Genomic DNA, 26095 nt, shown 5'->3' on the forward strand with positions numbered 1-26095 from the left:
CAGGTGGTAGAGAGAAGAGAAAAAGCTTACAGCACCTGGTATTCCCAAGCGGTCTCTCATCAAAGTACTAACCAGGCCCAACCCTCCTTGGCTTCTGAGATCACACGAGATTGGGCATATTCAGGGTGGTTTGGCCGTAAGCAACAATCTCTGTGACAAATGTGCACTATATAGGCAATGGAATCATATGGTTCCTCTATATAACAAGATAATTGCCGAAAAAGTCTGATATATAGTGGGCACATCTTGTTCCCTGACGTGATAATTTTCTCCAGCTGAAAATGAGACTCTAAGATCACTTCGTGTCTGCCAACAAAGCAGCAGAAAATGAAGATGACCAACTTCCTCATGTGTCATAGGGTGATCAGACGTTGCAACAAAAGACATGCAGGTGGTTGAGAGAAGAGAAAAAGCTTACAGCACCTGATAATCCCAAGCGGTCTCCCATCCAAGTACTAACCAGGCACAACCCTGCTTAGCTTCCGAGATCAGACGAGGTCGGGCATATTCAGGGTGGTGTGGCCGTAAGCAACAATGTCTGTGACAAATGTAAATTGTATAGGTACTGGAATCATACGTTTCCTCTATATAACCAGATAATTGCAGAGAAAGGCTGATAAATAGTGGGCACATCTTCTTCCCTGACGTGATTATTCTCTCCAGCTGAAAATGAGACTCTCAGATCACTTCGTGTCTGCCAACAAAGCAGCAGCAGCTGAAGATGACCAACTTCCTCATGTGTCAGAGGGCGATCAGACCTTGCAACAAAATACATGCAGGTGGTCGAGAGAAGAGAAAAAGCTTACAGCACCTGGCATTCCCAAGGGGTCTCCCATTCAAGTACTAACCAGGCCCAACCCTGCTTGGGTTCCGAGATCAGTCGAGGTCGGGCATATTCAGGGTGGTGTGGCCGTAAGTAACAATGTCTGTGAAAAATGTGCATTATATAGGTACTGGAATAATACAGTTCCTCTATGTAACCAGATAATTGCAGAGAAAGGCTAACTTGTTGTGGGCACATCTTCTTCCTTGATGTTATTATTCTCTGCAGCTGAAATTGAGACTATCAGATCACTTCCTGTCTGCCAACAAAGAAGCAGCAGCAGCTGAAGATGACCAACTTCCTCATGTGTCACAGGAGGATCAGACGTTGCCACAAAAGACATTCAGGTGGTCCAGAGAAGAGATAAAGCTTACAGCACCTGGTATTCCCAAGCAGTCTCCCATTTAAGTACTAACCAAGCCCAACCCTCCTTGGCTTCAGAGATCAGACGAGGTCGGGCATGTTCAGGGTGGTGTGGCCGTAAGCAACATGGTCTGTGACAAATGTGCATTATATAGGTACTGGAATCATACGGTTCCTCTATGTAACCAGATAATTGCCGAGAAAGGCTGACTTGTAGTGGGCACATCTTCTTCCCTGATGTGATTATTCTCTGCAGCTGAAACTGAGACTCTCAGATCACTTTGTGTCTGCCAACAAAGCAGCAGCAGCTGAAGATGACCAACTTCCTCATGTGTCACAGGGTGATCAGACGTTGCAACAAAAGACATGCAGGTGGTAGAGAGAAGAGAAAAAGCTTACAGCACCTGGTATTCCCAAGCCGTCTCCCATTTAAGTACTAACCAGGCCCAACCCTGCTTGGCTTCCAGGATAAGACAAGGTGGGGCTTATTCAGGGTGGTGTGGCGGTAAGCAACAATATTTGTTACAAATGTGAATTATATAGGTACAGGAATCATACACTTCCTCTATGAAACCAGATAATTGCCGAGAAAGGCTAATGTGTAGTGGGCATATCATCTTCTCTGATGTGATCATTCTCTTCAGCTGAAACTGACACTCTCAGATCACTTCGTGTCTGCCAACAAAGCAGCAGCAGCTGAAGATGACCAACTTCCTCATGTGTCACAGGGTGATCAGACGTTGCAACAAAACACATGCAGGTGGTAGAGAGAAGAGAAAAAGCTTACAGCACCTGGTATTCCCAAGCTGTCTCCCACCCAAGTACTAACCAGGCCCAACACTGCTTGGCTTCCGAGATCAGACGAGGTCAGGCAAATTCAGGGTGGTGTGGCCGTAAGCAACAATGTCTGTGACAAATGTGCATTATATAAGTACAAGAATCATACGGTTCCTCTATGTAACCAGATAATTGATGAGAACGGCTGATGTGTAGTGGGCACATCTTCTTCCCTGACGTGATTATTCTCTTCAGCTGAAACTGAGACTCTCAGATCACTTCGTGTCTTCCAACAAAGCAGCAGCAGCTGAAGATGACCAACTTCTTCACGTGTCACAGGGTGATCAGACGTTGCAACAAAAGACATGCAGGTGGTAGAGAGAAGAGAAAAAGCTTACAGCACCTGGTATTCCCAAGCTGTCTCCCATCCAAGTACTAACCAGGTACAACCCTGCTTGGCGTCCGAGATCAGACGAGGTTGGGCTTATTCAGGGTGGTGTGGCCGTAAGCAACAATGTCTTTGACAAATGTGCATTATATAGGTACTGGAATCATACGGTTCCTCTATGCAACCAGATAATTGCCGAGAAAGGCTTATGTGTAGCGGGCAAATCATCTTCTCTGATGTGATCATTCTCTGCAACTGAAACTGAGACTCTCAGATCACTTCGTGTCTGCCAACAAAGCAGCAGCAGCTGAAGATGACCATCTTCCTCATGTGTCACAGGGTGATCAGACGTTGCAACAAAAGACATGCAGGTGGTAGAGAGAAGAGAAGAAGCTTACAGCACCTGGTATTCCCAAGCAGTCTCCCATCCAAGTACTAAGCAGGCTCAACCCTGTTTGGCTTCCGAGATCACACGAGGTTGGGCATATTCAGGGTGGTGTGGCCGTAAGTAACAATGTCTGTGACAAATGTGCATTATATAGGTACTGGAATCATACGGTTCCTCTATGCAACCAGATAATTGCCAAGAAAGGCTAACTTGTAGTGGGCACATCTTCTTCCCTGATGTGATTATTCTCTACAGCTGAAACTGAGACTCTCAGATCACTTCGTGTCTGCCAAAAAAGCAGCAGCTGCTGAAGATGACCAACTTCCTCATGTGTCACAGGGTGATCAGACGTTGCAACAAAAGACATGCAGGTGGTAGAGAGAAGAGGAGAAGCTTACAGCACCTGGTATTCCCAAGCAGTCTCCCATCCAAGTACTAAGCAGGCTCAACCCTGTTTGGCTTCCGAGATCACACGAGGTTGGGCATATTCAGGGTGGTGTGGCCGTAAGTAACAATGTCTGTGACAAATGTGCATTATAGAGGTACTGGAATCATACGGTTCCTCTATGCAACCAGATAATTGCCAAGAAAGGCTAACTTGTAGTGGGCACATCTTCTTCCCTGATGTGATTATTCTCTACAGCTGAAACTGAGACTCTCAGATCACTTCGTGTCTTCCAACAAAGCAGCAGCAGCTGAAGATGACCAACTTCCTCATGTGTCCCAGGGTGATCAGACGTTGCAACAAAAGACATGCAGGTTGTAGAGAGAAGAGAAAACGCTTACAGCACCTGGTATTCCCAAGCAGTCTCCCATTGAAGTACTAACCAGGCCCAACCCTCCTTGGCTTCCGAGATCAGACGAGGTCGGGCATATTCAGGGTGGTGTGGCCGTAAGCAACAATGTCTGTGACAAATATAAACTGTATAGGTACTGGAATCATACGGTTCCTCTATGCAACCAGATAATTGCCAAGAAAGGCTGATAAGTAGTGGAAACATCTTCCCTGACGTGATTATTCTCTCCAGCTGAAACTGAGACTCTCATATCACTTCGTGTCTGCCAACAAAGCAGCAGCAGCTGAAGATGACCAACTTCCTCATGTGTCACAGGGCGATCAGACATTGCAACAAAAGACATGCAGGTGGTAGAGAGAAGAGAAAAAATTTACAGCACCTGGTATTCCCAAGCAGTCTCCCATTCAAGTACTAACAAGGCCCAACCCTGCTTGGGTTCTGAGATCACACGAGGTCGGGCATATTCAGGGTGGTGTGGCCGTAAGTAACAATGTCTGTGACAAATGTGCATTATATAGGTACTGGAATCATACGGTTCCTCTATGCAACCAGATAATTGCCAAGAAAGGCTAACTTGTAGTGGGCACATCTTCTTCCCTGATGTGATTATTCTCTGCAGCTGAAACTGAGACTCTCAGATCACTTCGTGTCTGCCAACAAAGCAGCAGCAGCTGAAGATGACCAACTTCCTCATGTGTCACAGGATGATCAGACATTGCAACAAAAGACATGCAGGTGGTAGAGAGAAGAGAAAAAATTTACAGCACCTGATATTCCCAAGCGGTCTCCCATTCAAGTACTAACCAGGCCCAACCCTGCTTGGGTTCTGAGATCATACTAGGTCGGGCATATTCAGGGTGGTGTGGCCGAAAGTAACAATGTCTGTGACAAATGTGCATTATATAGGTACTGGAATCATACGGTTCCTCTATGCAACCAGATAATTGCCAAGAAAGGCTAACTTGTAGTGGGCACATCTTCTTCCCTGATGTGATTATTCTCTTCAGCTGAAACTGAGACTCTCAGATCACTTCGTGTCTGCCAACAAAGCAGCAGCAGCTGAAGATGACCAACTTCCTCATGTGTCACACGGCGATCAGACGTTGCAACAAAAGACATGCAGTTGGTAGAGAGAAGAGAAAAAGCTTACAGCACCTGGTATTCCATAGCGGTCTCTCATCAAAGTACTAACCAGGCCCAACCCTCCTTGGCTTCTGAGATCAGACGAGGTCAGACATATTCAGGGTGGTTTGGCCGTAAGCAACAATCTCTGTGACAAATGTGCATTATATAGGCAATGGAATCATATGGTTCCTCTATGTAACAAGATAATTGCCGAAAAAGGCTGATATGTAGTGGGCACATCTTGTTCCCTGACGTGATAATTTTCTCCAGCTGAAAATGAGACTCTAAGATCACTTCGTGTCTGCCAACAAAGCAGCAGCAGCTGAAGATGACCAACTTCCTCATGTGTCACAGGGTGATCAGACGTTGCAACAAAAGACATGCAGGTGGTAGAGAGAAGAGAAAAAGCTTACAGCACCTCGTATTCCCAAGAGGTCTTCCATCCAAGTACAAACCAGGCCCAACTGTGCTTGGCTTCCGAGATCAGACGAGGTCGGGCATGTTCAGGGTTGTGTGGCCGTAAGCAACAATGTCTCTGACAAATGTGCATTATATAGGTACTGGAATCATACGGTTCCTCTATGCAACCAGATAATTGCTGAGAAAGGCTGATGTGTAGTGGGCACATCTTCTTCCTTGACGTGATTATTCTCTTCAGCTGAAACTGAGACTCTCAGATCACTTCGTGTCTGCCAACAAAGCAGCAGAAGCTGAAGATGACCAACTTCCTCATGTGTCAGAGGGCGATCAGACCTTGCAACAAAATACATGCAGGTGGTAGAGAGAAGAGAAAAAGCTTACAGCACCTGGTATTCCCAAGCGGTCTCTCATCAAAGTACTAACCAGGCCCAACCCTCCTTGGCTTCTGAGATCACACGAGATTGGGCATATTCAGGGTGGTTTGGCCGTAAGCAACAATCTCTGTGACAAATGTGCACTATATAGGCAATGGAATCATATGGTTCCTCTATGTAACAAGATAATTGCCGAAAAAGTCTGATATATAGTGGGCACATCTTGTTCCCTGACGTGATAATTTTCTCCAGCTGAAAATGAGACTCTAAGATCACTTCGTGTCTGCCAACAAAGCAGCAGAAAATGAAGATGACCAACTTCCTCATGTGTCACAGGGTGATCAGACGTTGCAACAAAAGACATGCAGGTGGTTGAGAGAAGAGAAAAAGCTTACAGCACCTGATAATCCCAAGCGGTCTCCCATCCAAGTACTAACCAGGCACAACCCTGCTTGGCTTCCGAGATCAGACGAGGTCGGGCATATTCAGGGTGGTGTGGCCGTAAGCAACAACGTCTGTGACAAATGTAAATTGTATAGGTACTGGAATCATACGTTTCCTCTATATAACCAGATAATTGCAGAGAAAGGCTGATAAATAGTGGGCACATCTTCTTCCCTGACGTGATTATTCTCTCCAGCTGAAAATGAGACTCTCAGATCACTTCGTGTCTGCCAACAAAGAAGCAGCAGCTGAAGATGACCAACTTCCTCATGTGTCAGAGGGCGATCAGACCTTGCAACAAAATACATGCAGGTGGTAGAGAGAAGAGAAAAAGCTTACAGCACCTGGCATTCCCAAGGGGTCTCCCATTCAAGTACTAACCAGGCCCAACCCTGCTTGGGTTCCGAGATCAGTCGAGGTCGGGCATATTCAGGGTGGTGTGGCCGTAAGTAACAATGTCTGTGAAAAATGTGCATTATATAGGTACTGGAATAATACAGTTCCTCTATGTAACCAGATAATTGCAGAGAAAGGCTAACTTGTTGTGGGCACATCTTCTTCCTTGATGTTATTATTCTCTGCAGCTGAAACTGAGACTCTCAGATCACTTTGTGTCTGCCAACAAAGCAGCAGCAGCTGAAGATGACCAACTTCCTCATGTGTCACAGGGTGATCAGACATTGCAACAAAAGACATGTAGGTGGTAGAGAGAAGAGAAAAAGCTTACAGCACCTGGTATTCCCAAGCGGTGTCCCATCAAAGTACTAACCAGGCACAACCCTGCTTGGCTTCCGAGATCAGACGAGGTCGGGCATATTCAGGGTGGTGTGGCCGTAAGCAACAATGTCTGTGACAAATGTAAATTGTATAGGTACTGGAATCATACGTTTCCTCTATATAACCAGATAATTGCAGAGAAAGGCTGATAAATAGTGGGCACATCTTCTTCCCTGACGTGATTATTCTCTCCAGCTGAAAATGAGACTCTCAGATCACTTCGTGTCTGCCAACAAAGAAGCAGCAGCTGAAGATGACCAACTTCCTCATGTGTCAGAGGGCGATCAGACCTTGCAACAAAATACATGCAGGTGGTAGAGAGAAGAGAAAAAGCTTACAGCACCTGGCATTCCCAAGGGGTCTCCCATTCAAGTACTAACCAGGCCCAACCCTGCTTGGGTTCCGAGATCAGTCGAGGTCGGGCATATTCAGGGTGGTGTGGCCGTAAGTAACAATGTCTGTGAAAAATGTGCATTATATAGGTACTGGAATAATACAGTTCCTCTATGTAACCAGATAATTGCAGAGAAAGGCTAACTTGTTGTGGGCACATCTTCTTCCTTGATGTTATTATTCTCTGCAGCTGAAACTGAGACTCTCAGATCACTTTGTGTCTGCCAACAAAGCAGCAGCAGCTGAAGATGACCAACTTCCTCATGTGTCACAGGGTGATCAGACGTTGCAACAAAAGACATGCAGGTGGTAGAGAGAAGAGAAAAAGCTTACAGCACCTGGTATTCCCAAGCAGTCTCCCATCCAAGTACTAACCAGGCCCAAATCTGCTTGACTTCCAAGATCAGACGAGGTCGGGCTTATTCAGGGTGGTGTGGCCATAAGCAACAATATCTGTGACAAATGTGCATTATATAGGTACTGGAATCATACACTTCCTCTATGTAACCAGATAATTGCCGAGAAAGGCTGACTTGTAGTGGGCACATCTTCTTCCCTGATGTGATTATTCTCTGCAGCTGAAATTGAGACTATCAGATCACTTCGTGTCTGCCAACAAAGAAGCAGCAGCAGCTGAAGATGACCAACTTCCTCATGTGTGACAGGAGGATCAGACGTTGCCACAAAAGACATTCAGGTGGTCCAGAGAAGAGATAAAGCTTACAGCACCTGGTATTCCCAAGCGGTCTCCCATTTAAGTACTAACCAAGCCCAACCCTCCTTGGCTTCCGAAATCAGACGAGGTCGGGCATGTTCAGGGTGGTGTGGCCGTAAGCAACATGGTCTGTGACAAATGTGCATTATATAGGTACTGGAATCATACGGTTCCTCTATGTAACCAGATAATTGCCGAGAAAGGCTGACTTGTAGTGGGCACATCTTCTTCCCTGATGTGATTATTCTCTCCAGCTGAAACTGAGACTCTCAGATTACTTCGTGTCTGCCAACAAAGCAGCAGCAGCTGAAGATGACCAACTTCCTCATGTGTCACAGGGTGATCAGACGTTGCAACAAAAGACATGCAGGTGGTAGAGAGAAGAGAAAAAGCTTACAGCACCTGGTATTCCCAAGCCGTCTCCCATTTAAGTACTAACCAGGCCCAACCCTCCTTGGCTTCCGAGATCAGACGAGGTCGGGCATGTTCAGGGTGGTGTGGCCGTAAGCAACCATAACTGTGACAAATGTGCATTATATAGGTACTGGAATCATACAGTTCCTCTATGTAACCAGATAATTGCCGAGAAAAGCTGATAAGTAGTGGGCACATCTTCTTCCCTGACGTGATTATTCTCTTGAGCTGAAAGTGAGACTCTCAGATCACTTTGTGTCTGCCAACAAAGCAGCAGAAGCTGAAGATGACCAACTTCTTCATGTGTCACAGGGCGATCAGACCTTGCAACAAAATACATGCAGGTGGTAGAGAGTAGAGAAGAAGCTTACAGCACCTGGTATTCCCAAGCGGTCTCCCATCCAAGTACTAACCAGGCCCAACCCTGCTTGGCTTCCGAGATCAGACGAGGTCAGGCATGTTCCGGGTGGTGTGGCCGTAAGCATCAATGTGTCTGACAAATGTGCATTATATAAGTACAGGAATCATACGGTTCCTCTATGTAACCAGATAATTGCTGAGAAAGGCTGATGTGTAGTTGGCACATCTTCTTCCCTGACGTGATTATTCTCTTCAGCTGAAACTGAGACTCTCAGATCACTTCGTGTCTTCCAACAAAGCAGCAGCAGCTGAAGATGGCCAACTTTCTCATGTGTCACAGGGTGATCAGACGTTGCAACAAAAGACATGCAGGTTGTAGAGAGAAGAGAATATGCTTACAGCACCTGGTATTCCCAAGCAGTCTCCCATTAAAGTACTAACCAGGCCCAACCCTCCTTGGCTTCCGAGATCAGACGAGGTCGGGCTTATTCAGGGTGGTGTGGCCGTAAGGAACAATTTCTGTGACAAATGTGCATTATATAGGTACTGGAATCATACAATTCCTCTATGTAACCAGATAATTGATGAGAAAGGCTGACTTGTTATGGGCACATCTTCTTCCCTGATGTGATTTTTCTCTGCAGCTGAAACTGAGACTCTCAGATCACTTCGTGTCTGCCAACAAAGCAGCAGCAGCTGAAGATGACCAACTTCCTCATGTGTCACAGGGGGATCAGACGTTGCAACAAAAGACATGCAGGTGGTCGAGAGAAGACAAAAAGCTTACAGCTCCTGGTATTCCCAAGCGGTCTCCCATTTAAGTACTAACCAGGCCCAACCCTCCTTGGCTTCCGAGATCAGACGAGGTCGGGCATGTTCAGGGTGGTGTGGCCGTAAGCAACATGGTCTGTGACAAATGTGCATTATATAGGTACTGGAATCATACGGTTCCTCTATGTAACCAGATAATTGCCGAGAAAGGCTGACTTGTAGTGGGCACATCTTCTTCCCTGATGTGATTATTCTCTGCAGCTGAAACTGAGACTCTCAGATCACTTCGTGTCTGCCAACAAAGCAGCAGCAGCTGAAGATGACCACCTTCCTCATGTGTCACAGGGTGATCAGACGTTGCAACAAAAGACATGCAGGTGGTAGAGAAAAGAAAAAAAGCTTACAGTACCTGGTATTCCCAAGCAGTCTCCCACCCAAGTACTAACCAGGCACAACCCCGCTTGGCTTCCGAGATCGGACGAGGTCGGGCATATTATATTCAAGGTGGTGTGGCCGTAAGCGACAGTCTCTGTGACAAATGTGCATTATATAGGTACTGGAATCATACGGTTCCTCTATGTAACCAGATAATTGCAGAGAAAGGCTTATGTGTAGTGGGCACATCTTCTTCCCTGACGTGATTATTCTCTTCAGCTGAAACTGAGACTCTCAGATCACTTCGTGTCTGCCAACAAAGCAGCAGCAGCTGAAGATGACCAACTTCCTCATGTGTCACAGGATGATCAGACATTGCAACAAAAGACATGCAGGTGGTAGAGAGAAGAGAAAAAATTTACAGCACCTGATATTCCCAAGCGGTCTCCCATTCAAGTACTAACCAGGCCCAACCCTGCTTGGGTTCTGAGATCATACTAGGTCGGGCATATTCAGGGTGGTGTGGCCGAAAGTAACAATGTCTGTGACAAATGTGCATTATATAGGTACTGGAATCATACGGTTCCTCTATAAAACCAGATAATTGCCAAGAAAGGCTAACTTGTAGTGGGCACATCTTCTTCCCTGATGTGATTATTCTCTTCAGCTGAAACTGAGACTCTCAGATCACTTCGTGTCTGCCAACAAAGCAGCAGCAGCTGAAGATGACCAACTTCCTCATGTGTCACACGGCGATCAGACGTTGCAACAAAAGACATGCAGTTGGTAGAGAGAAGAGAAAAAGCTTACAGCACCTGGTATTCCATAGCGGTCTCTCATCAAAGTACTAACCAGGCCCAACCCTCCTTGGCTTCTGAGATCAGACGAGGTCAGACATATTCAGGGTGGTTTGGCCGTAAGCAACAATCTCTGTGACAAATGTGCATTATATAGGCAATGGAATCATATGGTTCCTCTATGTAACAAGATAATTGCCGAAAAAGGCTGATATGTAGTGGGCACATCTTGTTCCCTGACGTGATAATTTTCTCCAGCTGAAAATGAGACTCTAAGATCACTTCGTGTCTGCCAACAAAGCAGCAGCAGCTGAAGATGACCAACTTCCTCATGTGTCACAGGGTGATCAGACGTTGCAACAAAAGACATGCAGGTGGTAGAGAGAAGAGAAAAAGCTTACAGCACCTCGTATTCCCAAGAGGTCTTCCATCCAAGTACAAACCAGGCCCAACTGTGCTTGGCTTCCGAGATCAGACGAGGTCGGGCATGTTCAGGGTTGTGTGGCCGTAAGCAACAATGTCTCTGACAAATGTGCATTATATAGGTACTGGAATCATACGGTTCCTCTATGCAACCAGATAATTGCTGAGAAAGGCTGATGTGTAGTGGGCACATCTTCTTCCTTGACGTGATTATTCTCTTCAGCTGAAACTGAGACTCTCAGATCACTTCGTGTCTGCCAACAAAGCAGCAGAAGCTGAAGATGACCAACTTCCTCATGTGTCAGAGGGCGATCAGACCTTGCAACAAAATACATGCAGGTGGTAGAGAGAAGAGAAAAAGCTTACAGCACCTGGTATTCCCAAGCGGTCTCTCATCAAAGTACTAACCAAGCCCAACCCTCCTTGGCTTCTGAGATCACACGAGATTGGGCATATTCAGGGTGGTTTGGCCGTAAGGAACAATCTCTGTGACAAATGTGCACTATATAGGCAATGGAATCATATGGTTCCTCTATGTAACAAGATAATTGCCGAAAAAGTCTGATATATAGTGGGCACATCTTGTTCCCTGACGTGATAATTTTCTCCAGCTGAAAATGAGACTCTAAGATCACTTCGTGTCTGCCAACAAAGCAGCAGAAAATGAAGATGACCAACTTCCTCATGTGTCACAGGGTGATCAGACGTTGCAACAAAAGACATGCAGGTGGTTGAGAGAAGAGAAAGAGCTTACAGCACCTGATAATCCCAAGCGGTCTCCCATCCAAGTACTAACCAGGCACAACCCTGCTTGGCTTCCGAGATCAGACGAGGTCGGGCATATTCAGGGTGGTGTGGCCGTAAGCAACAATGTCTGTGACAAATGTAAATTGTATAGGTACTGGAATCATACGTTTCCTCTATATAACCAGATAATTGCAGAGAAAGGCTGATAAATAGTGGGCACATCTTCTTCCCTGACGTGATTATTCTCTCCAGCTGAAAATGAGACTCTCAGATCACTTCGTGTCTGCCAACAAAGAAGCAGCAGCTGAAGATGACCAACTTCCTCATGTGTCAGAGGGCGATCAGACCTTGCAACAAAATACATGCAGGTGGTAGAGAGAAGAGAAAAAGCTTACAGCACCTGGCATTCCCAAGGGGTCTCCCATTCAAGTACTAACCAGGCCCAACCCTGCTTGGGTTCCGAGATCAGTCGAGGTCGGGCATATTCAGGGTGGTGTGGCCGTAAGTAACAATGTCTGTGAAAAATGTGCATTATATAGGTACTGGAATAATACAGTTCCTCTATGTAACCAGATAATTGCAGAGAAAGGCTAACTTGTTGTGGGCACATCTTCTTCCTTGATGTTATTATTCTCTGCAGCTGAAACTGAGACTCTCAGATCACTTTGTGTCTGCCAACAAAGCAGCAGCAGCTGAAGATGACCAACTTCCTCATGTGTCACAGGGTGATCAGACATTGCAACAAAAGACATGTAGGTGGTAGAGAGAAGAGAAAAAGCTTACAGCACCTGGTATTCCCAAGCGGTGTCCCATCAAAGTACTAACCAGGCACAACCCTGCTTGGCTTCCGAGATCAGACGAGGTCGGGCATATTCAGGGTGGTGTGGCCGTAAGCAACAATGTCTGTGACAAATGTAAATTGTATAGGTACTGGAATCATACGTTTCCTCTATATAACCAGATAATTGCAGAGAAAGGCTGATAAATAGTGGGCACATCTTCTTCCCTGACGTGATTATTCTCTCCAGCTGAAAATGAGACTCTCAGATCACTTCGTGTCTGCCAACAAAGAAGCAGCAGCTGAAGATGACCAACTTCCTCATGTGTCAGAGGGCGATCAGACCTTGCAACAAAATACATGCAGGTGGTAGAGAGAAGAGAAAAAGCTTACAGCACCTGGCATTCCCAAGGGGTCTCCCATTTAAGTACTAACCAAGCCCAACCCTCCTTGGCTTCCGAAATCAGACGAGGTCGGGCATGTTCAGGGTGGTGTGGCCGTAAGCAACATGGTCTGTGACAAATGTGCATTATATAGGTACTGGAATCATACGGTTCCTCTATGTAACCAGATAATTGCCGAGAAAGGCTGACTTGTAGTGGGCACATCTTCTTCCCTGATGTGATTATTCTCTCCAGCTGAAACTGAGACTCTCAGATCACTTTGTGTCTGCCAACAAAGCAGCAGCAGCTGAAGATGACCAACTTCCTCATGTGTCACAGGGTGATCAGACGTTGCAACAAAAGACATGCAGGTGGTAGAGAGAAGAGAAAAAGCTTACAGCACCTGGTATTCCCAAGCCGTCTCCCATTTAAGTACTAACCAGGCCCAACCCTCCTTGGCTTCCGAGATCAGACGAGGTCGGGCATGTTCAGGGTGGTGTGGCCGTAAGCAACCATAACTGTGACAAATGTGCATTATATAGGTACTGGAATCATACAGTTCCTCTATGTAACCAGATAATTGCCGAGAAAAGCTGATAAGTAGTGGGCACATCTTCTTCCCTGACGTGATTATTCTCTTGAGCTGAAAGTGAGACTCTCAGATCACTTTGTGTCTGCCAACAAAGCAGCAGAAGCTGAAGATGACCAACTTCCTCATGTGTCACAGGGCGATCAGACCTTGCAACAAAATACATGCAGGTGGTAGAGAGTAGAGAAGAAGCTTACAGCACCTGGTATTCCCAAGCGGTCTCCCATCCAAGTACTAACCAGGCCCAACCCTGCTTGGCTTCCGAGATCAGACGAGGTCAGGCATGTTCCGGGTGGTGTGGCCGTAAGCATCAATGTGTCTGACAAATGTGCATTATATAAGTACAGGAATCATACGGTTCCTCTATGTAACCAGATAATTGCTGAGAAAGGCTGATGTGTAGTTGGCACATCTTCTTCCCTGACGTGATTATTCTCTTCAGCTGAAACTGAGACTCTCAGATCACTTCGTGTCTTCCAACAAAGCAGCAGCAGCTTAAGATGGCCAACTTTCTCATGTGTCACAGGGTGATCAGACGTTGCAACAAAAGACATGCAGGTTGTAGAGAGAAGAGAATATGCTTACAGCACCTGGTATTCCCAAGCAGTCTCCCATTAAAGTACTAACCAGGCCCAACCCTCCTTGGCTTCCGAGATCAGACGAGGTCGGGCTTATTCAGGGTGGTGTGGCCGTAAGGAACAATTTCTGTGACAAATGTGCATTATATAGGTACTGGAATCATACAATTCCTCTATGTAACCAGATAATTGATGAGAAAGGCTGACTTGTTATGGGCACATCTTCTTCCCTGATGTGATTTTTCTCTGCAGCTGAAACTGAGACTCTCAGATCACTTCGTGTCTGCCAACAAAGCAGCAGCAGCTGAAGATGACCAACTTCCTCATGTGTCACAGGGTGATCAGACGTTGCAACAAAAGACATGCAGGTGGTCGAGAGAAGACAAAAAGCTTACAGCTCCTGGTATTCCCAAGCGGTCTCCCATTTAAGTACTAACCAGGCCCAACCCTCCTTGGCTTCCGAGATCAGACGAGGTCGGGCATGTTCAGGGTGGTGTGGCCGTAAGCAACATGGTCTGTGACAAATGTGCATTATATAGGTACTGGAATCATACGGTTCCTCTATGTAACCAGATAATTGCAGAGAAAGGCTGACTTGTAGTGGGCACATCTTCTTCCCTGATGTGATTATTCTCTCCAGCTGAAACTGAGACTCTCAGATCACTTCGTGTCTGCCAACAAAGCAGCAGCAGCTGAAGATGACCACCTTCCTCATGTGTCACAGGGTGATCAGACGTTGCAACAAAAGACATGCAGGTGGTAGAGAAAAGAGAAAAAGCTTACAGTACCTGGTATTCCCAAGCAGTCTCCCACCCAAGTACTAACCAGGCACAACCCCGCTTGGCTTCCGAGATCGGACGAGGTCGGGCATATTATATTCAGGGTGGTGTGGCCGTAAGCGACAGTCTCTGTGACAAATGTGCATTATATAGGTACTGGAATCATACGGTTCCTCTATGTAACCAGATAATTGCAGAGAAAGGCTTATGTGTAGTGGGCACATCTTCTTCCCTGACGTGATTATTCTCTGCAGCTGAAACTGAGACTCTCAGATCACTTCGTGTCTGCCAACAAAGCAGCAGAAGCTGAAGATGACCAACTTCCTCATGTGTCACAGGGTGATCAGACGTTGCAACAAAAGACATTCAGGTGGTCCAGAGAAGAGATAAAGCTTACAGCACCTGGTATTCCCAAGCAGTCTCCCACCCAAGTACTAACCAGGCCAACCGTGCTTGGCTTCCGAGATCAGACGAGGTCAGGCATGTTCAGGGTGGTGTGGCCGTAAGCGACAATGTCTGTGACAAATGTGCATTATATAGGTACTGGAATCATACGGTTCCTCTATGTAACCAGATAATTGCAGAGAAAGGCTTATGTGTAGTGGGCACATCTTCTTCCCTGACGTGATTATTCTCTTCAGTTGAAACTGAGACTCTCAGATCACTTCGTGTCTGCCAACAAAGTAGCAGAAGCTGAAGATGACAAACTTCCTCATGTGTCACAGGGTGATCAGATGTTGCAACAAAAGACATGCAGGTGGTAGAGAGAAGAGAAAAAGCTTACAGCACCTGGTATTCCCAAGCAGTCTCCCATTGAAGTACAAACCAGACCCAACCCTGCTTGGCTTCCAGGATAAGACAAGGTGGGGCTTATTCAGGGTGGTGTGGCGGTAAGCAACAATATTTGTTACAAATGTGAATTATATAGGTACAGGAATCATACACTTCCTCTATGAAACCAGATAATTGCCGAGAAAGGCTGATGTGTAGTGGGCATATCATCTTCTCTGATGTGATCATTCTCTTGAGCTGAAACTGAGACTCTCAGATCACTTTGTGTCTGCCAACAAAGCAGCAGAAGCTGAAGATGACCAACTTCCTCATGTGTCACAGGGCGATCAGACCTTGCAACAAAATACATGCAGGTGGTAGAGAGTAGAGAAGAAGCTTACAGCACCTGGTATTCCCAAGCGGTCTCCCATCCAAGTACTAACCAGGCCCAACCTTGCTTGGCTTCCGAGATCAGACGAGGTCAGGCATGTTCCGGGTGGTGTGGCCGTAAGCATCAATGTGTCTGACAAATGTGCATTATATAAGTACAGGAATCATACGGTTCCTCTATGTAACCAGATAATTGCTGAGAAAGGCTGATGTGTAGTTGGCACATCTTCTTCCCTGACGTGATTATTCTCTTCAGCTGAAACTGAGACTCTCAGATCACTTCGTGTCTTCCAACAAAGCAGCAGCAGCTTAAGATGGCCAACTTTCTCATGTGTCACAGGGTGATCAGACGTTGCAACAAAAGACATGCAGGTTGTAGAGAGAAGAGAATATGCTTACAGCACCTGGTATTCCCAAGCAGTCTCCCATTAAAGTACTAACCAGGCCCAACCCTCCTTGGCTTCCGAGATCAGACGAGGTCGGGCTTATTCAGGGTGGTGTGGCCGTAAGGAACAATTTCTGTGACAAATGTGCATTATATAGGTACTGGAATCATACAATTCCTCTATGTAACCAGATAATTGATGAGAAAGGCTGACTTGTTATGGGCACATCTTCTTCCCTGATGTGATTTTTCTCTGCAGCTGAAACTGAGACTCTCAGATCACTTCGTGTCTGCCAACAAAGCAGCAGCAGCTGAAGATGACCAACTTCCTCATGTGTCACAGGGTGATCAGACGTTGCAACAAAAGACATGCAGGTGGTCGAGAGAAGACAAAAAGCTTACAGCTCCTGGTATTCCCAAGCGGTCTCCCATTTAAGTACTAACCAGGCCCAACCCTCCTTGGCTTCCGAGATCAGACGAGGTCGGGCATGTTCAGGGTGGTGTGGCCGTAAGCAACATGGTCTGTGACAAATGTGCATTATATAGGTACTGGAATCATACGGTTCCTCTATGTAACCAGATAATTGCCGAGAAAGGCTGACTTGTAGTGGGCACATCTTCTTCCCTGATGTGATTATTCTCTCCAGCTGAAACTGAGACTCTCAGATCACTTCGTGTCTGCCAACAAAGCAGCAGCAGCTGAAGATGACCACCTTCCTCATGTGTCACAGGGTGATCAGACGTTGCAACAAAAGACATGCAGGTGGTAGAGAGAAGAGAAAAAGCTTACAGTACCTGGTATTCCCAAGCAGTCTCCCACCCAAGTACTAACCAGGCACAACCCCGCTTGGCTTCCGAGATCGGACGAGGTCGGGCATATTATATTCAGGGTGGTGTGGCCGTAAGCGACAGTCTCTGTGACAAATGTGCATTATATAGGTACTGGAATCATACGGTTCCTCTATGTAACCAGATAATTGCAGAGAAAGGCTTATGTGTAGTGGGCACATCTTCTTCCCTGACGTGATTATTCTCTGCAGCTGAAACTGAGACTCTCAGATCACTTCGTGTCTGCCAACAAAGCAGCAGAAGCTGAAGATGACCAACTTCCTCATGTGTCACAGGGTGATCAGACGTTGCAACAAAAGACATTCAGGTGGTCCAGAGAAGAGATAAAGCTTACAGCACCTGGTATTCCCAAGCAGTCTCCCACCCAAGTACTAACCAGGCCAACCGTGCTTGGCTTCCGAGATCAGACGAGGTCAGGCATGTTCAGGGTGGTGTGGCCGTAAGCGACAATGTCTGTGACAAATGTGCATTATATAGGTACTGGAATCATACGGTTCCTCTATGTAACCAGATAATTGCAGAGAAAGGCTTATGTGTAGTGGGCACATCTTCTTCCCTGACGTGATTATTCTCTTCAGTTGAAACTGAGACTCTCAGATCACTTCGTGTCTGCCAACAAAGTAGCAGAAGCTGAAGATGACAAACTTCCTCATGTGTCACAGGGTGATCAGATGTTGCAACAAAAGACATGCAGGTGGTAGAGAGAAGAGAAAAAGCTTACAGCACCTGGTATTCCCAAGCAGTCTCCCATTGAAGTACAAACCAGACCCAACCCTGCTTGGCTTCCAGGATAAGACAAGGTGGGGCTTATTCAGGGTGGTGTGGCGGTAAGCAACAATATTTGTTACAAATGTGAATTATATAGGTACAGGAATCATACACTTCCTCTATGAAACCAGATAATTGCCGAGAAAGGCTGATGTGTAGTGGGCATATCATCTTCTCTGATGTGATCATTCTCTTCAGCTGAAACTGAGACTCTCAGATCACTTCGTGTCTGCCAACAAAGCAGCAGCAGCTGAAGATGACCAACTTCCTCATGTGTCACAGGGTGATCAGACGTTGCAACAAAACACATGCAGGTGGTAGAGAGAAGAGAAAAAGCTTACAGCACCTGGTATTCCCAAGCTGTCTCCCACCCAAGTACTAACCAGGCCCAACACTGCTTGGCTTCCGAGATCAGACGAGGTCAGGCAAATTCAGGGTGGTGTGGCCGTAAGTAACAATGTCTGTGACAAATGTGCATTATATAAGTACAGCAATCATACGGTTCCTCTATGTAACCAGATAATTGATGAGAACGGCTGATGTGTAGTGGGCACATCTTCTTCCCTGACGTGATTATTCTCTTCAGCTGAAACTGAGACTCTCAGATCACTTCGTGTCTTCCAACAAAGCAGCAGCAGCTGAAGATGACCAACTTCTTCACGTGTCACAGGGTGATCAGACGTTGCAACAAAAGACATGCAGGTGGTAGAGAGAAGAGAAAAAGCTTACAGCACCTGGTATTCCATAGCGGTCTCCCATCCAAGTACTAACCAGGTACAACCCTGCTTGGCGTCCGAGATCAGACGAGGTCGGGCTTATTCAGGGTGGTGTGGCCGTAAGCAACAATGTCTCTGACAAATGTGCATTATATAGGTACTGGAATCATACGGTTCCTCTATGCAACCAGATAATTGCCGAGAAAGGCTTATGTGTAGCGGGCAAATCATCTTCTCTGATGTGATCATTCTCTGCAACTGAAACTGAGACTCTCAGATCACTTCGTGTCTGCCAACAAAGCAGCAGCAGCTGAAGATGACCATCTTCCTCATGTGTCACAGGGTGATCAGACGTTGCAACAAAAGACATGCAGGTGGTAGAGAGAAGAGAAGAAGCTTACAGCACCTGGTATTCCCAAGCAGTCTCCCATCCAAGTACTAAGCAGGCTCAACCCTGTTTGGCTTCCGAGATCACACGAGGTTGGGCATATTCAGGGTGGTGTGGCCGTAAGTAACAATGTCTGTGACAAATGTGCATTATATAGGTACTGGAATCATACGGTTCCTCTATGCAACCAGATAATTGCCAAGAAAGGCTAACTTGTAGTGGGCACATCTTCTTCCCTGATGTGATTATTCTCTACAGCTGAAACTGAGACTCTCAGATCACTTCGTGTCTGCCAAAAAAGCAGCAGCTGCTGAAGATGACCAACTTCTTCACGTGTCACAGGGTGATCAGACGTTGCAACAAAAGACATGCAGGTGGTAGAGAGAAGAGAAAAAGCTTACAGCACCTGGTATTCCATAGCGGTCTCCCATCCAAGTACTAACCAGGTACAACCCTGCTTGGCGTCCGAGATCAGACGAGGTCGGGCTTATTCAGGGTGGTGTGGCCGTAAGCAACAATGTCTCTGACAAATGTGCATTATATAGGTACTGGAATCATACGGTTCCTCTATGCAACCAGATAATTGCCGAGAAAGGCTTATGTGTAGCGGGCAAATCATCTTCTCTGATGTGATCATTCTCTGCAACTGAAACTGAGACTCTCAGATCACTTCGTGTCTGCCAACAAAGCAGCAGCAGCTGAAGATGACCATCTTCCTCATGTGTCACAGGGTGATCAGACGTTGCAACAAAAGACATGCAGGTGGTAGAGAGAAGAGAAGAAGCTTACAGCACCTGGTATTCCCAAGCAGTCTCCCATCCAAGTACTAAGCAGGCTCAACCCTGTTTGGCTTCCGAGATCACACGAGGTTGGGCATATTCAGGGTGGTGTGGCCGTAAGTAACAATGTCTGTGACAAATGTGCATTATATAGGTACTGGAATCATACGGTTCCTCTATGCAACCAGATAATTGCCAAGAAAGGCTAACTTGTAGTGGGCACATCTTCTTCCCTGATGTGATTATTCTCTACAGCTGAAACTGAGACTCTCAGATCACTTCGTGTCTGCCAAAAAAGCAGCAGCTGCTGAAGATGACCAACTTCCTCATGTGTCACAGGGTGATCAGACGTTGCAACAAAAGACATGCAGGTGGTAGAGAGAAGAGGAGAAGCTTACAGCACCTGGTATTCCCAAGCAGTCTCCCATCCAAGTACTAAGCAGGCTCAACCCTGTTTGGCTTCCGAGATCACACGAGGTTGGGCATATTCAGGGTGGTGTGGCCGTAAGTAACAATGTCTGTGACAAATGTGCATTATAGAGGTACTGGAATCATACGGTTCCTCTATGCAACCAGATAATTGCCAAGAAAGGCTAACTTGTAGTGGGCACATCTTCTTCCCTGATGTGATTATTCTCTACAGCTGAAACTGAGACTCTCAGATCACTTCGTGTCTTCCAACAAAGCAGCAGCAGCTGAAGATGACCAACTTCCTCATGTGTCACAGGGTGATCAGACGTTGCAACAAAAGACATGCAGGTTGTAGAGAGAAGAGAAAACGCTTACAGCACCTGGTATTCCCAAGCAGTCTCCCATTGAAGTACTAACCAGGCCCAACCCTCCTTGGCTTCCGAGATCAGACGAGGTCGGGCATATTCAGGGTGGTGTGGCCGTAAGCAACAATGTCTGTGACAAATATAAACTGTATAGGTACTGGAATCATACGGTTCCTCTATGCAACCAGATAATTGCCAAGAAAGGCTGATAAGTAGTGGAAACATCTTCCCTGACGTGATTATTCTCTCCAGCTGAAACTGAGACTCTCATATCACTTCGTGTCTGCCAACAAAGCAGCAGCAGCTGAAGATGACCAACTTCCTCATGTGTCACAGGGCGATCAGACATTGCAACAAAAGACATGCAGGTGGTAGAGAGAAGAGAAAAAATTTACAGCACCTGGTATTCCCAAGCAGTCTCCCATTCAAGTACTAACAAGGCCCAACCCTGCTTGGGTTCTGAGATCAGACGAGGTCGGGCATATTCAGGGTGGTGTGGCCGTAAGTAACAATGTCTGTGACAAATGTGCATTATATAGGTACTGGAATCATACGGTTCCTCTATGCAACCAGATAATTGCCTAGAAAGGCTAACTTGTAGTGGGCACATCTTCTTCCCTGATGTGATTATTCTCTGCAGCTGAAACTGAGAATCTCAGATCACTTCGTGTCTGCCAACAAAGCAGCAGCAGCTGAAGATGACCAACTTCCTCATGTGTCACAGGATGATCAGACATTGCAACAAAAGACATGCAGGTGGTAGAGAGAATAGAAAAAATTTACAGCACCTGATATTCCCAAGCGGTCTCCCATTCAAGTACTAACCAGGCCCAACCCTGCTTGGGTTCTGAGATCATACTAGGTCGGGCATATTCAGGGTGGTGTGGCCGAAAGTAACAATGTCTGTGACAAATGTGCATTATATAGGTACTGGAATCATACGGTTCCTCTATGCAACCAGATAATTGCCAAGAAAGGCTAACTTGTAGTGGGCACATCTTCTTCCCTGATGTGATTATTCTCTGCAGCTGAAACTGAGACTCTCAGATCACTTCGTGTCTGCCAACAAAGCAGCAGCAGCTGAAGATGACCAACTTCCTCATGTGTCACAGGGCGATCAGACGTTGCAACAAAAGACATGCAGGTGGTCGAGAGAAGACAAAAAGCTTATAGCACCTGGTATTCCCAAGCGGTCTCCCATTTAAGTACTAACCAGGCCCAACCCTGCTTGGCTTCCGAGATCAGACGAGGTTTGGCATATTCAGGGTGGTGTGGCCGTAAGCAACCGTAACTGTGACAAATGTGCATTATATAAGAACTGGAATCATACAGTTCCTCTATGTAACCAGATAATTGCAGAGAAAGACTGACTTGTAGTGGGCACATCTTCTTCCCTGATGTGATTATTCTCTGCAGCTGAAACTGAGACTCTCAGATCACTTCGTGTCTGCCAACAAAGCAGCAGCAGCTGAAGATGACCAACTTCTTCATGTGTCACAGAGTGATCAGACGTTGCAACAAAAGACATGCAGGTGATAGAGAAAAGAGAAAAAGCTTACAGCACCTGGTTTTCCCAAGCGGTCTCCCACCCAAGTACTAACCAGACCAAACCCTGCTTGGCTTCCGAGATCAGACGAGGTCAGGCAAATTCAGGGTGGTGTGGCCGTAAGTAACAATGTCTGTGACAAATGTGCATTATATAAGTACAGGAATCATACGGTTCCTCTATGTAACCAGATAATTGCTGAGAAAGGCTGATGTGTAGTGGGCACATCTTCTTCCCTGACGTGATTATTCTCTTCAGCTGAAACTGAGACTCTCAGATCACTTCGTGTCTGCCAACAAAGCAGCAGCAGCTGAAGATGACCATCTTCCTCATGTGTCACAGGGTGATCAGATGTTCCAACAAAACACATGCAGGTGGTAGAGAAAAGAGAAAAAGCTTACAGCACCTGGTATTCCCAAGCAGTCTCCCATCCAAGTACTAACCAGGCGCAACCCTGCTTGGCTTCCAAGATCAGACGAGGTCAGGCATGTTCAGGGTGGTGAGGCCGTAAGCAACAATGTCTCTGACAAATGTGCATTATATAGGTACTGGAATCATACGGTTCCTCTATGCAACCAGATAATTGCCGAGAAAGGCTGATATGTAGCGGGCATATCATCTTCTCTGATGTGGTCATTCTCTGCAACTTAAACTGAGACTCTCAGATCACTTCGTGTCTGCCAACAAAGCAGCAGCAGCTGAAGATGACCACCTTCCTCATGTGTCACAGGGTGATCAGACGTTGCAACAAAAGACATGCAGGTGGTTGAGAGAAGAGAAAAAGCTTACAGCACCTGGTATTCCCAAGTGGTCTCCCATCCAAGTACTAACCAGGTCCAACCCTGCTTGGCTTCCGAGATCAGACAAGGTCAGGTTTATTCAGGGTGGTGTGGCCGTAAGTAACAATATCTGTGAAAAATGTGCAGTATATAAGTACTGGAATCATACACTTCCTCTATGCAACCAGATAATTGCCGAGAAAGGCTAACATGTAGTGGGCACATCTTCTTCCCTGATGTGATTATTCTCTGCAGCTGAAACTGAGACTCTCAGATCACTTCGTGTCTGCCAACAAAGCAGCAGCAGCTGCTGAAGATGACCAACTTCCTCATGTGTCACAGGATGATCAGACGTTGCAACAAAAGACATGCAGGTGGTAGAGAGAAGAGAAGAAGCTTACAGCAACTGGTATTCCCAAGCGGACTCCCATCCAAGTACTAACCAGGACCAACCGTGCTATAATTCCGAGATCAGACAAGGTCGGGCATGTTCAGGGTGGTGTGGCCGTAAGCAACAATGTCTCTGACAAATGTGCATTATATAGGTACTGGAATCATACGGTTCCTCTATGCAACCAGATAATTGCCGAGAAAGGCTGATGTGTAGCGGGCATATCATCTTCTCTGATGTGATCATTCTCTGCAACTGAAACTGAGACTCTCAGATCACTTCGTGTCTGCCAACAAAGCAGCAGTAGCTGAAGATGACCACCTTCCTCATGTGTCACAGGGTGATAAGACGTTGCAACAAAAGACATGCAGGTGGTAGAGAGAAGAGAAGAAGCTTACAGCACCTGGTATTCCCAAGCAGTCTCCCATGCAAGTACTAACCAGGACCAACCCTGCTTGGCTTCTGAGATCAGACGAGGTCGGGCATGTTCAGGGTGGTGTGGCCGTAAGCAACAATGTATCTGACAAATGTGCGTTATATAGGCACTGGAATCATACGGTTCCTCTATGCAACCACATAATTGCTGAGAAAGGCTGATGTGTAGCGGGTGTATCATCTTCTCTGATGTGATCATTCTCTGCAACTGAAACTGAGACTCTCAGATCACTTCGTGTCTGCCAACAAAGCAGCAGTAGCTGAAGATGACCAACTTCCTCATGTGTCACAGGGTGATCAGACGTTGCAACAAAAGACATGCAGGTGGTAGAGAGAAGAGAAAAAGCTTACAGCACCTGGTATTCCCAAGAGGTCTTCCATCCAAGTACTAACCACGCCCAACCCTCCTTGGCTTCCAAGATCAGACGAGGTCGGGCTTATTCAGGGTGGTGCGGCCGTAAGTAACAATCTCCGTGACAAATGTGCATTATATAGGCAATGGAATCATACACTTCCTCTATGCAACCAGATAATTGCCGAGAAAGGCTGATATGTAGTGGGCACATCTTCTTCCCTGACGTGATAATTCTCTCCAGCTGAAAATGAGACTCTCAGATCACTTTGTGTCTGCCAACAAAGCAGCAGCAGCTGAAGATGACCAACTTCCTCATGTGTCAAAGGGTGATCAGACGTTGCAACAAAAGACATGCAGGTGGTAGAGAGAAGAGAAAAAGCTTACAGCACCTGGTATTCCCAAGCAGTCTCCCATCCAAGTACTAACCAGGCCCAAACCTGCTTGACTTCCAAGATCAGACGAGGTCGGGCTTATTCAGGGTGGTGTGGCCGTAAGCAACAATATCTGTGACAAATGTGCATTATATAGGTACTGGAATCATACACTTCCTCTATGTAACCAGATAATTGCAGAGAAAGGCTGACTTGTAGTGGGCACATCTTCTTCCCTGATGTAATTATTCTCTGCAGCTGAAATTGAGACTCTCAGATCACTTCGTGTCTGCCAACAAAGAAGCAGCAGCAGCTGAAGATGACCAACTTCCTCATGTGTCACAGGGTGATCAGACGTTGCAACAAAAGACATGCAGGTGGTCGAGAGAAGACAAAAAGCTTACAGCTCCTGGTATTCCCAAGTGGTCTCCCATTTAAGTACTAACCAGGCCCAACCGTCCTTGGCTACCGAGATCAGACGAGGTCGGGCATGTTCAGGGTGGTGTGACCGTAAGCAACAATGTCTGTGACAAATGTGCATTATATAGGTACTGGAATCATACGGTTCCTCTATGTAACCAGATAATTGCCGAGAAAGGCAGAGTTGTAGTGGGCACATCTTCTTCCCTGATGTGATTATTCTCTGCAGCTGAAACTGAGACTCTCAGATCACTTCGTGTCTGCCAACAAAGCAGCAGTAGCTGAAGATGACCAAGAGGTCTTCCATCCAAGTACAAACCAGGCCCAACTGTGCTTGGCTTCCGAGATCAGACGAGGTCGGGCATGTTCAGGGTTGTGTGGCCGTAAGCAACAATGTCTCTGACAAATGTGCATTATATAGGTACTGGAATCATACGGTTCCTCTATGCAACCAGATAATTGCCGAGAAAGGCTGATGTGTAGCGGGCATATCATCTTCTCTGATGTGATCATTCTCTGCAACTGAAACTGAGACTCTCAGATCACTTCGTGTCAGCCAACAAAGCAGCAGCAGCTGAAGATGACCAACTTCCTCATGTGTCACAGGGTGATCAGGCGTTGCAACAAAAGACATGCAGGTGGTAGAGAAAACGCTTACAGTACCTGGTATTCCCAAGAGGTCTTCCATCCAAGTACTAACCACGCCCAACCCTCCTTGGCTTCCAAGATCAGACGAGGTCGGGCATATTCAGGGTGGTGCGGCCGTAAGCAACAATAGCTGTGACAAATGTGCATTATATAGGCAATGGAATCATACACTTCCTCTATGTAACCAGATAATTGCCGAGAAAGGCTGATATGTAGTGGGCACATCTTCTTCCCTGACGTGATAATTCTCTCCAGCTGAAAATGAGACTCTCAGATCACTTTGTGTCTGCCAACAAAGCAGCAGCAGCTGAAGATGACCAACTTCCTCATGTGTCAAAGGTTGATCAGACGTTGCAACAAAAGACATGCAGGTGGTAGAGAGAAGAGAAAAAGCTTACAGCACCTGGTATTCCCAAGCAGTCTCCCATCCAAGTACTAACCAGGCCCAAACCTGCTTGACTTCCAAGATAAGACGAGGTCGGGCTTATTCAGGGTGGTGTGGCCGTAAGCAACAATATCTGTGACAAATGTGCATTATATAGGTACTGGA

At 46.4% G+C, this 26095-nt stretch overlaps 4 non-coding genes and 60 pseudogenes across 4 annotated transcripts; all 64 read right to left on the bottom strand.

Annotated features, from left to right (window-relative positions):
• Nucleotides 1-23: 23 nt before the first annotated feature.
• Nucleotides 24-142, bottom strand: LOC140290785 (5S ribosomal RNA; annotated as a pseudogene).
• Nucleotides 143-411: 269 nt separating this feature from the next.
• Nucleotides 412-530, bottom strand: LOC140299903 (5S ribosomal RNA; annotated as a pseudogene).
• A 269-nt stretch (nucleotides 531-799) lies between these two features.
• On the bottom strand, nucleotides 800-918 carry LOC140307509 (5S ribosomal RNA; annotated as a pseudogene).
• A 272-nt stretch (nucleotides 919-1190) lies between these two features.
• Nucleotides 1191-1309, bottom strand: LOC140288432 (5S ribosomal RNA; annotated as a pseudogene).
• Nucleotides 1310-1966: 657 nt separating this feature from the next.
• LOC140272884 (5S ribosomal RNA) lies at nucleotides 1967-2085 on the bottom strand (annotated as a pseudogene).
• A 269-nt stretch (nucleotides 2086-2354) lies between these two features.
• Nucleotides 2355-2473, bottom strand: LOC140294867 (5S ribosomal RNA; annotated as a pseudogene).
• Nucleotides 2474-2742: 269 nt separating this feature from the next.
• On the bottom strand, nucleotides 2743-2861 carry LOC140294527 (5S ribosomal RNA; annotated as a pseudogene).
• A 269-nt stretch (nucleotides 2862-3130) lies between these two features.
• LOC140294528 (5S ribosomal RNA) lies at nucleotides 3131-3249 on the bottom strand (annotated as a pseudogene).
• Nucleotides 3250-3518: 269 nt separating this feature from the next.
• On the bottom strand, nucleotides 3519-3637 carry LOC140303039 (5S ribosomal RNA; annotated as a pseudogene).
• Nucleotides 3638-3903: 266 nt separating this feature from the next.
• On the bottom strand, nucleotides 3904-4022 carry LOC140294685 (5S ribosomal RNA; annotated as a pseudogene).
• A 269-nt stretch (nucleotides 4023-4291) lies between these two features.
• Nucleotides 4292-4410, bottom strand: LOC140294857 (5S ribosomal RNA; annotated as a pseudogene).
• Nucleotides 4411-4679: 269 nt separating this feature from the next.
• Nucleotides 4680-4798, bottom strand: LOC140291173 (5S ribosomal RNA; annotated as a pseudogene).
• Nucleotides 4799-5067: 269 nt separating this feature from the next.
• On the bottom strand, nucleotides 5068-5186 carry LOC140294032 (5S ribosomal RNA; annotated as a pseudogene).
• Nucleotides 5187-5455: 269 nt separating this feature from the next.
• On the bottom strand, nucleotides 5456-5574 carry LOC140290787 (5S ribosomal RNA; annotated as a pseudogene).
• A 269-nt stretch (nucleotides 5575-5843) lies between these two features.
• On the bottom strand, nucleotides 5844-5962 carry LOC140304738 (5S ribosomal RNA; annotated as a pseudogene).
• Nucleotides 5963-6231: 269 nt separating this feature from the next.
• LOC140307514 (5S ribosomal RNA) lies at nucleotides 6232-6350 on the bottom strand (annotated as a pseudogene).
• Nucleotides 6351-6619: 269 nt separating this feature from the next.
• On the bottom strand, nucleotides 6620-6738 carry LOC140299047 (5S ribosomal RNA). The gene has a single exon (XR_011914632.1). It is a non-coding gene; the product is annotated as a 5S ribosomal RNA (ribosomal RNA).
• A 269-nt stretch (nucleotides 6739-7007) lies between these two features.
• LOC140307518 (5S ribosomal RNA) lies at nucleotides 7008-7126 on the bottom strand (annotated as a pseudogene).
• A 269-nt stretch (nucleotides 7127-7395) lies between these two features.
• LOC140282662 (5S ribosomal RNA) lies at nucleotides 7396-7514 on the bottom strand (annotated as a pseudogene).
• A 272-nt stretch (nucleotides 7515-7786) lies between these two features.
• Nucleotides 7787-7905, bottom strand: LOC140312424 (5S ribosomal RNA; annotated as a pseudogene).
• A 269-nt stretch (nucleotides 7906-8174) lies between these two features.
• Nucleotides 8175-8293, bottom strand: LOC140312725 (5S ribosomal RNA; annotated as a pseudogene).
• A 269-nt stretch (nucleotides 8294-8562) lies between these two features.
• LOC140297795 (5S ribosomal RNA) lies at nucleotides 8563-8681 on the bottom strand. The gene has a single exon (XR_011913498.1). It is a non-coding gene; the product is annotated as a 5S ribosomal RNA (ribosomal RNA).
• Nucleotides 8682-8950: 269 nt separating this feature from the next.
• LOC140284210 (5S ribosomal RNA) lies at nucleotides 8951-9069 on the bottom strand (annotated as a pseudogene).
• A 269-nt stretch (nucleotides 9070-9338) lies between these two features.
• Nucleotides 9339-9457, bottom strand: LOC140300643 (5S ribosomal RNA; annotated as a pseudogene).
• A 269-nt stretch (nucleotides 9458-9726) lies between these two features.
• Nucleotides 9727-9850, bottom strand: LOC140291058 (5S ribosomal RNA; annotated as a pseudogene).
• A 269-nt stretch (nucleotides 9851-10119) lies between these two features.
• On the bottom strand, nucleotides 10120-10238 carry LOC140294858 (5S ribosomal RNA; annotated as a pseudogene).
• A 269-nt stretch (nucleotides 10239-10507) lies between these two features.
• Nucleotides 10508-10626, bottom strand: LOC140291174 (5S ribosomal RNA; annotated as a pseudogene).
• Nucleotides 10627-10895: 269 nt separating this feature from the next.
• LOC140294033 (5S ribosomal RNA) lies at nucleotides 10896-11014 on the bottom strand (annotated as a pseudogene).
• Nucleotides 11015-11283: 269 nt separating this feature from the next.
• On the bottom strand, nucleotides 11284-11402 carry LOC140295720 (5S ribosomal RNA; annotated as a pseudogene).
• Nucleotides 11403-11671: 269 nt separating this feature from the next.
• LOC140304743 (5S ribosomal RNA) lies at nucleotides 11672-11790 on the bottom strand (annotated as a pseudogene).
• Nucleotides 11791-12059: 269 nt separating this feature from the next.
• On the bottom strand, nucleotides 12060-12178 carry LOC140307525 (5S ribosomal RNA; annotated as a pseudogene).
• Nucleotides 12179-12447: 269 nt separating this feature from the next.
• On the bottom strand, nucleotides 12448-12566 carry LOC140299048 (5S ribosomal RNA). Its single transcript, XR_011914633.1, has one exon. It is a non-coding gene; the product is annotated as a 5S ribosomal RNA (ribosomal RNA).
• A 269-nt stretch (nucleotides 12567-12835) lies between these two features.
• On the bottom strand, nucleotides 12836-12954 carry LOC140271348 (5S ribosomal RNA; annotated as a pseudogene).
• Nucleotides 12955-13223: 269 nt separating this feature from the next.
• LOC140312731 (5S ribosomal RNA) lies at nucleotides 13224-13342 on the bottom strand (annotated as a pseudogene).
• A 269-nt stretch (nucleotides 13343-13611) lies between these two features.
• Nucleotides 13612-13730, bottom strand: LOC140297796 (5S ribosomal RNA). Its single transcript, XR_011913499.1, has one exon. It is a non-coding gene; the product is annotated as a 5S ribosomal RNA (ribosomal RNA).
• Nucleotides 13731-13999: 269 nt separating this feature from the next.
• On the bottom strand, nucleotides 14000-14118 carry LOC140284217 (5S ribosomal RNA; annotated as a pseudogene).
• A 269-nt stretch (nucleotides 14119-14387) lies between these two features.
• On the bottom strand, nucleotides 14388-14506 carry LOC140300644 (5S ribosomal RNA; annotated as a pseudogene).
• Nucleotides 14507-14775: 269 nt separating this feature from the next.
• Nucleotides 14776-14899, bottom strand: LOC140288686 (5S ribosomal RNA; annotated as a pseudogene).
• A 269-nt stretch (nucleotides 14900-15168) lies between these two features.
• Nucleotides 15169-15286, bottom strand: LOC140289557 (5S ribosomal RNA; annotated as a pseudogene).
• A 657-nt stretch (nucleotides 15287-15943) lies between these two features.
• LOC140299856 (5S ribosomal RNA) lies at nucleotides 15944-16062 on the bottom strand (annotated as a pseudogene).
• Nucleotides 16063-16331: 269 nt separating this feature from the next.
• Nucleotides 16332-16450, bottom strand: LOC140284222 (5S ribosomal RNA; annotated as a pseudogene).
• A 269-nt stretch (nucleotides 16451-16719) lies between these two features.
• LOC140300645 (5S ribosomal RNA) lies at nucleotides 16720-16838 on the bottom strand (annotated as a pseudogene).
• Nucleotides 16839-17107: 269 nt separating this feature from the next.
• On the bottom strand, nucleotides 17108-17231 carry LOC140288687 (5S ribosomal RNA; annotated as a pseudogene).
• Nucleotides 17232-17500: 269 nt separating this feature from the next.
• On the bottom strand, nucleotides 17501-17618 carry LOC140289558 (5S ribosomal RNA; annotated as a pseudogene).
• A 657-nt stretch (nucleotides 17619-18275) lies between these two features.
• On the bottom strand, nucleotides 18276-18394 carry LOC140289205 (5S ribosomal RNA; annotated as a pseudogene).
• A 269-nt stretch (nucleotides 18395-18663) lies between these two features.
• LOC140288335 (5S ribosomal RNA) lies at nucleotides 18664-18782 on the bottom strand (annotated as a pseudogene).
• Nucleotides 18783-19051: 269 nt separating this feature from the next.
• Nucleotides 19052-19170, bottom strand: LOC140294531 (5S ribosomal RNA; annotated as a pseudogene).
• A 269-nt stretch (nucleotides 19171-19439) lies between these two features.
• Nucleotides 19440-19558, bottom strand: LOC140288337 (5S ribosomal RNA; annotated as a pseudogene).
• Nucleotides 19559-19827: 269 nt separating this feature from the next.
• Nucleotides 19828-19946, bottom strand: LOC140294532 (5S ribosomal RNA; annotated as a pseudogene).
• A 269-nt stretch (nucleotides 19947-20215) lies between these two features.
• Nucleotides 20216-20334, bottom strand: LOC140294533 (5S ribosomal RNA; annotated as a pseudogene).
• A 269-nt stretch (nucleotides 20335-20603) lies between these two features.
• LOC140303042 (5S ribosomal RNA) lies at nucleotides 20604-20722 on the bottom strand (annotated as a pseudogene).
• Nucleotides 20723-20988: 266 nt separating this feature from the next.
• LOC140292407 (5S ribosomal RNA) lies at nucleotides 20989-21107 on the bottom strand (annotated as a pseudogene).
• Nucleotides 21108-21376: 269 nt separating this feature from the next.
• Nucleotides 21377-21495, bottom strand: LOC140294859 (5S ribosomal RNA; annotated as a pseudogene).
• A 269-nt stretch (nucleotides 21496-21764) lies between these two features.
• Nucleotides 21765-21883, bottom strand: LOC140276714 (5S ribosomal RNA; annotated as a pseudogene).
• Nucleotides 21884-22152: 269 nt separating this feature from the next.
• LOC140281577 (5S ribosomal RNA) lies at nucleotides 22153-22271 on the bottom strand (annotated as a pseudogene).
• Nucleotides 22272-22540: 269 nt separating this feature from the next.
• LOC140288965 (5S ribosomal RNA) lies at nucleotides 22541-22659 on the bottom strand (annotated as a pseudogene).
• Nucleotides 22660-22928: 269 nt separating this feature from the next.
• LOC140301072 (5S ribosomal RNA) lies at nucleotides 22929-23047 on the bottom strand (annotated as a pseudogene).
• Nucleotides 23048-23319: 272 nt separating this feature from the next.
• On the bottom strand, nucleotides 23320-23438 carry LOC140295881 (5S ribosomal RNA; annotated as a pseudogene).
• A 269-nt stretch (nucleotides 23439-23707) lies between these two features.
• On the bottom strand, nucleotides 23708-23826 carry LOC140315685 (5S ribosomal RNA; annotated as a pseudogene).
• Nucleotides 23827-24095: 269 nt separating this feature from the next.
• Nucleotides 24096-24214, bottom strand: LOC140294380 (5S ribosomal RNA; annotated as a pseudogene).
• A 269-nt stretch (nucleotides 24215-24483) lies between these two features.
• Nucleotides 24484-24602, bottom strand: LOC140297893 (5S ribosomal RNA; annotated as a pseudogene).
• A 272-nt stretch (nucleotides 24603-24874) lies between these two features.
• Nucleotides 24875-24993, bottom strand: LOC140284464 (5S ribosomal RNA; annotated as a pseudogene).
• Nucleotides 24994-25548: 555 nt separating this feature from the next.
• Nucleotides 25549-25667, bottom strand: LOC140294097 (5S ribosomal RNA; annotated as a pseudogene).
• Nucleotides 25668-25936: 269 nt separating this feature from the next.
• On the bottom strand, nucleotides 25937-26055 carry LOC140289782 (5S ribosomal RNA; annotated as a pseudogene).
• Nucleotides 26056-26095: the final 40 nt, after the last annotated feature.

Source organism: Leuresthes tenuis, unplaced genomic scaffold (genome assembly GCF_036924035.1).
Source record: "Leuresthes tenuis unplaced genomic scaffold, fLeuTen1.0.hap1 SCAF_1, whole genome shotgun sequence".
NCBI lineage: Eukaryota > Metazoa > Chordata > Actinopteri > Atheriniformes > Atherinopsidae > Leuresthes > Leuresthes tenuis.